Genomic DNA, 9,926 nt, shown 5'->3' on the forward strand with positions numbered 1-9,926 from the left:
CTTCCCTGACTTCCTGACTAGACGTGGGAACTGCTAAGTCGACAGGATAGAGTATGCTCCTTCGGGTGCTGCTGCACTTGTGGCACGGAATCTACCATCTGAATGTGAGGAAATCACTAAACTGGCAGGTTTCCATGACAGCCAGGTGTATGTACCTAAACTGGTGCAGTGCTGGAATAATCAGGAGCTGAAGCATTGGAACTGCCCTACCCACCTGCACCATCAGAAGCAGTGCCGAATGGGATGTGCCTTAAGCTCAAATGCGTGTCATTGTGTCATTCGTCCTGCAATTGTGACTGTAACAATGTAACCGTTTGCCAGCTGTGACTATGCCCACAGAAGCGATAAGTACCATCAGGCCTGTGTATCCAATGGATCTGGCTTCTCAGTTCTGAGCTCTTCTATTGATCAAAGGTAACTTCAGCTTCACTGTCCGCGCTGCCGAAGGCACGGCCGCTGGCGCTGGGACGGCGGACCCCGGGCGTCATGCTGCCAGCGATGGGCTGCTGGCGGCGGCGCCGTCGGCATTCCTACCTACCTACCCTGCCGCCGGCCCGCCTTCATAAGAGGCTAATACACCTTGTTTTCAGGGGTAATTAGCCAAGGGAATACCGGCCGCCGGCCGCGCCTGACAGTCGATAAAAACCACCCTCCAGTGCCGGCGCTGCCGCCTGCCCGCGCCTCCAATTTAAATACAAATCGGGCCGAACCACCGAAAACAATTACCCTCTGTGAGGAGGTGCGCCGGGCGCGAAGACGGGCGCGATGGGGCGGTGTGTCGATGCATACCGTCGGCCGCCGCCGCCGCCCTACCAGCCGTCGTTAGCGCCAGCAATGCCGACCGGTCGTGATTCATTATCAGTTATAGGGAGCCCATTAGGGGTGGCGGCCGCGGCGCCCCGCGCTGCCCGTGCCCTTTGTTTGCGGGCGCTTGTGGCCAGTGGACTAAGGTCTTTAGTCGTCCGTTCTCTATACATGTGAAAGTGCATTCTTTATTGACCAACAATGAGCCAAATCCTTAGAAGCAATGAATGACCAGGCCTAAATGCAGCTCTGATTTTATCCAATGATATCAGAGATTGCGTATCATGTAAGTCAGTTGAATGCAGGTAGCGGGAGAGGTCAGCACACACGTCACCTTTGGGTGCTGGCGCAATGAGTAAATACATGCATGTATACCTCCTAAGTTCTATGGAGCAGCATTAAGCAATGTTTGGTGATGATGTTAGGAGATAGTGACATATATTTATTATTTATTTACTTATTTATTTATTTGTTTTATTTGTTCGGACCTCTCTCCAACGGGTATGAACAACATCTAATCAAATTTTTACCGCGTGAAGTCCCATATTTAAAACTTTAAGGTGAGGTCCACATCACTTGAATGGCACCATATAATCATGCTTGTAATTGTGTCGCAGACCAATGTTCGTTCGTAATATGCACGGCCTGGTGACTCAGATGACCGTGAAATCATAGGGAAATATAATAATTTATAGCCACACCGCACCGTTAATGCCATTTTATGCAAACTTTTATCATCATATCAGCGTGACAACTGGAATTAACGCCATATTTGACTTATGCTGAGCAATTTCTTTTATTGCGCCATTTTATCCGCCCAATAAAAAAGGAATCCAAGTAGCGCCGTTTGGGGCACGATATCCCAGAAACTCAACATATACATAGATCACTGTCGGCAGCCGGCTATCAGGCCAACAGGCGCAGAATTTATGCGTGGCTAACCACAGGTTATGATTGTGGAACGAGCGCTAATATCGGAAAAACACGGCATTAGCGGGCGGCGCGAGTGAGGTACGCAGCCCGTGTGAGCTGCCTAATTGGCCTAAAGCTGCCTAAACCGGCTCGTCGGCGACGATGACACCCCACCGGCGGCGACGGCGGTGGCGACAGAAATCGACGCCGGGTGGCAGGCTGGCAGCTGCACGAGGGGCGCTACCGCCGCCACCAACACCACCACCGCGCCGCAGCCGTCAAATTGGATAACCACCGGCTTCAGGCGAAATTAGGACCGGTTCACAGCTTGTGCTCAAATGCTACACTTCAACATCCTGTGTGGTAAGTGAGTGGACTCGGAAGTGACGTGGTTTTCCATATGATAAACTAGTACCACAGTGTATTTTATGACACGTAACCATCAATCTAAAACACTTCACATTTTCTTCTCTTCAGCTAACTCCGTCTGCTTCCAGAAAACTGTGATCACGCTTGCATACAACACTTCAGACTTCAAAGTCAAGGGAAGCATTGAAGACCTTTCCTACTAATTGAAAGCGTTGACCGAATGTGGCCCGGCTACACCACGCTGACCTCACTTCCTGGTGACCTGGAAACCTTGTCTTGATCACACCCTATCTGACTTGACTGCCCTGTGACCCAGCCTTGGGTCGCCTCGCCTATATACCCTGGCCTCGCCCCTCTGAAGTTGAAGTCACGCATACGCCGTCAAGGTCGCCTCCCGTCCCATCGACCGCTACAGAAGCTATCACAACTGACATCGCCCAGCGTCAATCCCGTCCGGGGCTGCTCCCACCGTCAGGCCGGGCCGCTCTCGGGGCAGGAGGGAGGGGCTTTGTGTCCCCACCAGCCGGCGGACGGATCCTGCCATCTCTGAACGCTTTCCGACGCTTTCAGCCGCTCGATGCCGGCGACGATTATGTTTGCTTTTCACGCCCAACAAGCGGACAGGAGTGTTTTGATAGTGATAATCCCCTCAGTGAAAGAGATCCAATTTTCTGTCGGGGCGCGCGGCTGCCCCCCACGGCGGAGTCAGATTATCACGGCGAATTGTCACCGCCGCGCCACTTCCAGCGCGCCGGAAACGCCACAAAGCTGCGCCCGAATGATCAGTCTCAAATATTGTGAGCGCGCATTGTGCCGGCGATATTGGAGGGCGGCGGAGGGCGGCTGAGGGCGGCGCAGGGCGGCTCAGATGCCGAGGAATGTGTCAGTCGCTCCGGTGACGGCGGCGGCGGCCGGGTGCCGGCGCCATCACCAGCGCGACACCGCACAAAAAGCCAGTCGGCCCAGCGGCGGCGGCACTCACCTCTCAGCCGCGTCACCTCCAGCCGCCCATGACAAATCGGCCGTCACAGTCCCCACACAGTCCTCACACAGTCCTCACACCGAGCAGACACTGTTTGCCACCTAACTGCTGCTGTAGAAGCACAGTTAACAACTATTTGGGTAACAAGTTGGGAACGTGATGGCTCCCCCTTCAAGGGAAAGCAAAGCGCTGTTGGTGAAGCAAAGGCCAATCGCATCAACATTTTTAACATATTCGAAATTCCAAATGCCGTTGTTTGCTTACTACTCATTTCCAGATGGCACCATTCAGTGTTGTTTCATCTGTTTTGCCGTCCACATGATGATGCTGAATTGTAGTGTCTGACTTGTTTACCGTCAGAGTTGTGTGCTAAAAAATTGGGTCGAACTTGAATAATGACAGAAATGTACGAACTTTTCAGCTTGAATGAAGTTTGAAAAAGTTGACGCAGGGTCTCCAGACAGTTACATACGTTTTTTCTACTTTTGATGTGCTCCATCAATATTGGAAGTGCAACTCTTTCAACTTGCAATCCAACTTCGATGCAGTTCCATACATTAAACTTAAAGGAAGATTAAGGAACCGTTCTCGACTTTTAAAAGTTCTCCAGACATGCCACTTTGAGTCATTCCATGCTATTACCGAAAAGACACGCCACAAAACTCCTGGCCACGCTCAACTTAACTCGGTAAAGTTCATTTCTGAGCAGCAGAGCCTCCGAAAACGCCATTCTGACTGACTCAAGTTGGCGGCGCTGCCTCTGTCGACCGTCATCAAAAGGCCGTCACTGTCCGAGCCAGTCGTCCGGGCCAGAAGTTACTGGGCGGCGACCGGCGAGGCTGCCGTGCCGGCGGCCGTCGGGGCGGGAACGAGCGTCGGGCGCACCCCGCCGGCCGGCCAACTTCAGGCATCAGCTCCACTTCCTCCGGTAGAATACTGGCGATATGGGCCATTTCCGGCCTAAATCTGCGGCGCGCGGCGCTGCTTCCTGTCGGCGCCGGCCCCATAGCGGCCCGTATTAGCCGGCCATAGGGAGCCGAGTCGCGGGTAATTGGTCGGAACGCCGCCGCCGACCGGGCGACATCTCGGGGCGGCGCGCGCAAACTGCCGCGCGTCGGCGCCGCTGGTCCGTCGATCGCGACGGCCGTCGGTCGGTGGCAGCTGAGCCGGCCGCCGCCCGGCGCGGGGTGGTGTTTGGGAGCGCATTTCACATGAACGCACCGGCCCATCCGCCAGCAGGATTTACTCGCTATGAATATACTTATGGCCGGAAAAGTCAACGGGCCCCGAAAATATGGCTCACCAGGGGTGGCCGGGGGACAAATACAGCGCTATAGGGTCGGCAGAGGGGAGGAGCCCCCAGCTGCCGCTGCGTCGGAACAGAACAATGCCGATCCCTGCTGGCGACGAAAAACGAGCCTACACGCGCCGCTGTGTCATTACCAATTCCAAAAAGTCAATTAGCCGGGACAATGGCTGTTATGAGGATCACAGTATCGACAGCGGCTGCACACAGGCTAAACCGATGGCGGGGCCTGTACCGATGGCGGGGCTGTGCGGACTGAACTGATGGCACGGCTGCACAGGATGAACTTTTGCTGGCACTATCTGGTTAAAAGCGGCGGTGCAGCTACGGAATGAAATAGTTTTGAGAAGTAACCGTATGCACACTATCTTTAAAAGTCTAAATTGGGCCTAAAATGAATGAATTTATTTCGGAAACGTTCCTTCTTCAGTTATTACATATAAGAACTGAAGAAGGAACGTTTCCGAAATATACTCATTCATATAAGGCCAAGTTTAGACTTTTAAAGATAGTGAGCATACGGTTATTTCCCAAAACCTTCCATTCAATCATGCTGCTCATTTTAGTACTTCGCCGTCTTATGACAGAATGAAATAATTCGACTTTGTACCGAGTTGGTAGATATGCACGGATTAGACCTTGGAGCAGGCACAGCTGGTTCAGCTGAAATCAGTATAAATAAGATAAAATGACGAAAGCAGCGTGCTTGGTAAGAATAGTGATATCAACAATGTAGTTCTCGGGAAAACGAGGACAGAACGTCAACTTTTGGATCGCAGCCAGACCAACACGGGTAGCAATTTTCGTTTGAAATACGTTACCGGGGCCCAAAACACGTGCCAGTGAGCTTTGTGCCCTATGCTTACTTGTTCGTGAATGCGTGCTTAGTTTCCTCGTCTATTGAGTTTGCTTATGCTCTATTCCTGCACTGAAAACGCAGATTTGCGTGGAATGCACTTAGCTTTGCCTGAGTGAGGTAGACCTCTGTCAGCGTTTCCGTTATTTGCCTATCGGCTATATTTCTCTTCTTTTTAGCGCCAGAAAGTAAACAAGTAAAATAATTACTATTAGTGGCAGGGGGGGTTGTTTTTATCCACCCCTCAGGTGTTTCGGGAATATCTCCGAAACCGCTGAAGCTACGATGCTGAAATTTTCTGACTTTTCCTAAAACTAAATTGGGCACATTCCCTGAAAATTTCAAGTTCATAACTTTACCAGGGGCGGCTCCAGAGCACTGGGAATTGGGGGGTCCTACTCGTGAAGCGAGTCATTTGGGCGAAGATCACGATGCTGCACCAGTTTTACGAACAGTGAATGAAAGGTATCATGTGATAACATATACAGTTATTGTGCATCCTCTTTTGACACGTTTTTGCTATAATAGGCGGATCCAGGCGTCCAAAAAGGGGGGTTATGTTTTACCTCCCAACATAGGTGCCCTGACACCGCCTATGCATGACCAATACAATTTTAGTCGTTCTCTCATAAGAAAATTGTGACATAACAAGACCATTACCACCCTTTTTAGAAACAGTACCAACAAAAACCTTATTTACTATACTTTTTGTGTACCCCCAATCTCAATGATCTGTATCCGCCTATGATTTTTGAAAATGCATATTTTTAGGATCCATGTGAATCCCTGGTTCATTCTCTATCGATCGGCAAAAGTTGCGTTAAGATTGGTTCAGAAACCTGGCCGTGATAAACAGTCTAAAATGTATCTGCAATTTGCCTGTTTTTACCCCCCTCTACCCCCCTATTGACATTTTTTAATTTTTATTTTTTAGAAATGTAGATCACGTTTAGCGAAATCGAATGCCGTTTGAATTTTGAAAATCGGCCCGCTAGATCTCGAGATATCAAGGGGGGGGTCGTAAACAGCCCCCCCCCCCTGCCACTAATAGGGGTAGCCACTAGCCAGGAGCCTGCCACTAATAGGGTTAAGGAAGGAAAGGAAGAAAAAATATTTTATTCAAATGAAAAAAAGAAATTATTCACTTCATAAAATCGTCTTTATCGAGTTGCCATAAGTAGCCAACTGTCACAGCTCTTGGATCACGTCGTTATCTCGCTCTCTCACGTCCAATATCATTGACGGCATTAGCCCAGCTATCACGCTTTATAGCTAACCTCCTAACTAAGGCCAAGTGGCTCTCTGCAGCAGCAAGAATAACATAGTTTCCCGGTCGTGCGACCGGCTGGTGAACGCCGCTGTTTTTCTTCGCTCCGGCTCTGCTTGCGTTTCATTACCATTTGGCGCGCCTATGAGCTGAGCACACACTGTTCGCCAGCTCATCTGTTCGGTATTTAATTGATGACGGGCCGGCTGTTGCCAATTTGGACTGAATCGAGTGTAAGCCAATGGTCGGGTGGTCTGCGTCATTACCCAATGGCGTCCCGGCATCCGACCCCGCCGCCAATCGCCGTGCCCGAATTAAAAGCCTTTATTATGGTAACGCGGCGGGCCGGGGCGCGTCGGGCGCGGCTCACCGACGCGCAGCGGCCGAGGAGGGGACGCATAATGGCCCCGCTGCACCGACATGATACAGATATAGGGGGCCCGTCCGGTGCCGGCCGGTAGGAGATGACGAACGGCTGGATACGACCGGGCCGGACCGCCGCCGGCCGCAGGGCACCGGCGCTACTGCAAGCATACACACCACTGGCCACGCACAGCGAGAGAGCGGCCTCGATGGACAGCGGATCCACCCAATGGCCCCAGATAATGGACCCCAGAGAGATGGAATTACCGAACGGCGCTCGGACGGCGCCAGTGACACCAAACGCCAAATGCGGATATTGTAGGAGGTTTGGCTAATTGGAAATTGATTTCAGGGAAATTGATTTGGAATTGCGTCGTCAATTTTATTTGGAAGTCAGTTAAACGCCAGCGCCCCATTGTGTAGGTACTTGAGCACGGAATCGGGCGCTGGAAAAGCATCAAATGCCATTTTTGAATGAAACCATGAGAAATGTGTGCATTTATTATTTGTCTATATCGCCAAGCCAATTTTATATATAAACAAATATATTACTGCATTGCATAGAAGCAAAAAAAAAAAAGAGTAAAGGCCGATGATATTAGCCGTTTTCACGACGGCCATCTGGTACACATTTGGTGCAAATTTGGTGCAGATTAGGTGCAGATTTGGTCAAATTAGGTTCAGTGTATCTCTTAGTAGCTATTAGCTTGGGTTGCGCTCATTGCTTATATGCCTGCTTTATCATGCTTTATCATATTATCAGAGAGTATCATCGATTAAAACACTGAAATAAATTCATAAAATGAAAATATTTGCTGTAAAAGACATTAGGTGTAGATTTGGTCAAATTGGGTTCATTCACCGGATAGCCCGTCGTGAAAACGGCTATTTTATTCAATTACATATTTCTAGGCATTTAACAAGTTTAAATGTGGATGCATTTAAAGAACATAAGCATAACCAAAGCGTTCCTAATGGATGCCCGTGTGTCTGCCCACAAAAACACAATTTCGTTTTTCATTATAGCCAGGAATGCGTACCTATATCTGGGACCGCTTTGTGCCGATTATCAGCTACGCCGCATGTATGAAGTGATATCCATAACTCCTTCGCTTCGATCATTGCAATTAATATGAATGTCAGGTGCGCTTTGAAGAGTTATTGCAGACAAGATGAAAACACCGCCGACTTGAGGTCGCGCATCAGTGGGTAAGTGACAGCCAAGTAGCGGCGCGCATTTAGCAAGCGCTGATCTGAGCTTGACAATCAGCCGCATATTAGCCGCGGCTCTGATACGACCGCTATCTGATGCCAGCCGATGACGTGCAAAACGAGTTGTGTACAAATTAGCCCATTGGCACTTGCGGATAAATTTGGTGACATCGCTCATCACAGTAATTGATGGCATTACGAGGCAGGTGTTGCAAGATCCAGCCATTTATCTACCCGGTGGCGATAGCAGTGACATTTTTACGAGCTACCGATACAGTGGCAGCGCGGATCGTCCAATTAAGACATGTTGATGCTTCCGAAGGCAGTGGCTGCGGCGGGCAGATTGCGCGGTGCTGATGTAGATATAGACCCGACCCGGGGCCGATGGGGACGCGCTGCTGAGGGCGCTGGGTAGGGCTGCGATCGGTGGTCTGCCGTACCGGTCGGCGGTACCTACCGCTCCGGCCGTGAGTCACGGTCCGGGGAACGGAGAGCTGTCAGTCATCGCGTGACTGATCAGTGACCGGGGTTGATAGAGCCCCTGCACTTACAGGGCTGCAGCGCACCATACACTGTAGCACACAGACGCTGATAGGACGGACAGGAGGCGGCATAAGGTAAAAAGGATTGGGCCGAAAAACGGCCGAATGTGCATAGCGTAAAACGGATGTTTTTTCCAAGTTGATAAACTATACATAGTGGAGTGCTTTATTGTCATCAAAAACTACGCCATATCCTTGTTCTATAATAAGATTACTTGTCGCTTTTTTCGACGATATTGCTGAACATTTGTTCTGGATTTTCTTAGTTCGACCTGCCGCAAATCAGTCCGCTTCTGCCGGTCCTCAGTCCGTTCATACCGGTCCTCAGTCCACCTCTGTCGTGTGTCAGTCTACTTCTACCCGACCTCAGTATACTCCTATTAGCGTTCAGTCCAGTGCCACCAGTCCGCCCGGCAAGCTTCGTGTCCAAAACGGCAGGTGTACCGGCCGCTAACAAGCTATGATTAATGGCAGTCGAAGCCAGTCAAGCTCGGAGAATGGCTATGAGGAAGCGAGTCTGTACATGCAATTGTTGTGTGCCGCTGGTGTGAGTTCGTGCTACAAGGGATATTAGGGCCATTCAGCGGCACGCAATCCATTAACAGACCGAGAGCAAGCAAATGCAGGCCGCATTCAGTTTAGATACTTGTTTTGAAGCGTCTACCACCGCCTGATATGGTAGTGTAGACCGTTTTATGATGTTGATCTTGGATAATGAAACTGTTCATTAATGCTAAATTATCAGTTCAGTTTGGTAGATTGTCCAATAGATTAATTTTGAAGATTTAGAAGATTGTCATGGATGGCAATTGACATAAATTGCATCATTACATATTCTCGTGACCTGTATGTGAATTCACACAATGACGCATGTTAGACATTAAATTCGCGTCTTTAATAGGTATGTACTCTTGGCTGCCGACCAAGCATTAACTGACTTCAAGGCATCACACGCACTTTAGCGATGTCATTAGCCTCAACAAGCTAGTGCTATAACTAATGCTAAGACCGCACGTCCGCTTGGTTCTCAGCTCGATGTTACAACCCCGAGCTCACCCACATCCGACCTTCCCGGTCCCATCAGGCCACGAGCACCACTGTAGCTCCTGATTACCGGCTCGCTGGCAGTCCGGAGCTGCCAGGCTCCTGGTTAGCAGTCCTATTACCACCCGCCATTACCGACAGTTGGCGTCGGTTGCATCATTACTGGATAATCGGCCGGCGGGCGGCCGGCCGCGCGGATTTAGATATCATTGTCCGGCCGCAAGTGTTACAGAACCAGCAGAACGCTGTTATTATTCAACATTTGTCTC

This window comes from Amphibalanus amphitrite, unplaced genomic scaffold (assembly GCF_019059575.1).
Source record: "Amphibalanus amphitrite isolate SeventyFive unplaced genomic scaffold, NRLGWU_Aamphi_draft 001222F_arrow, whole genome shotgun sequence".
In the NCBI taxonomy this organism is placed as follows: domain Eukaryota; kingdom Metazoa; phylum Arthropoda; class Thecostraca; order Balanomorpha; family Balanidae; genus Amphibalanus; species Amphibalanus amphitrite.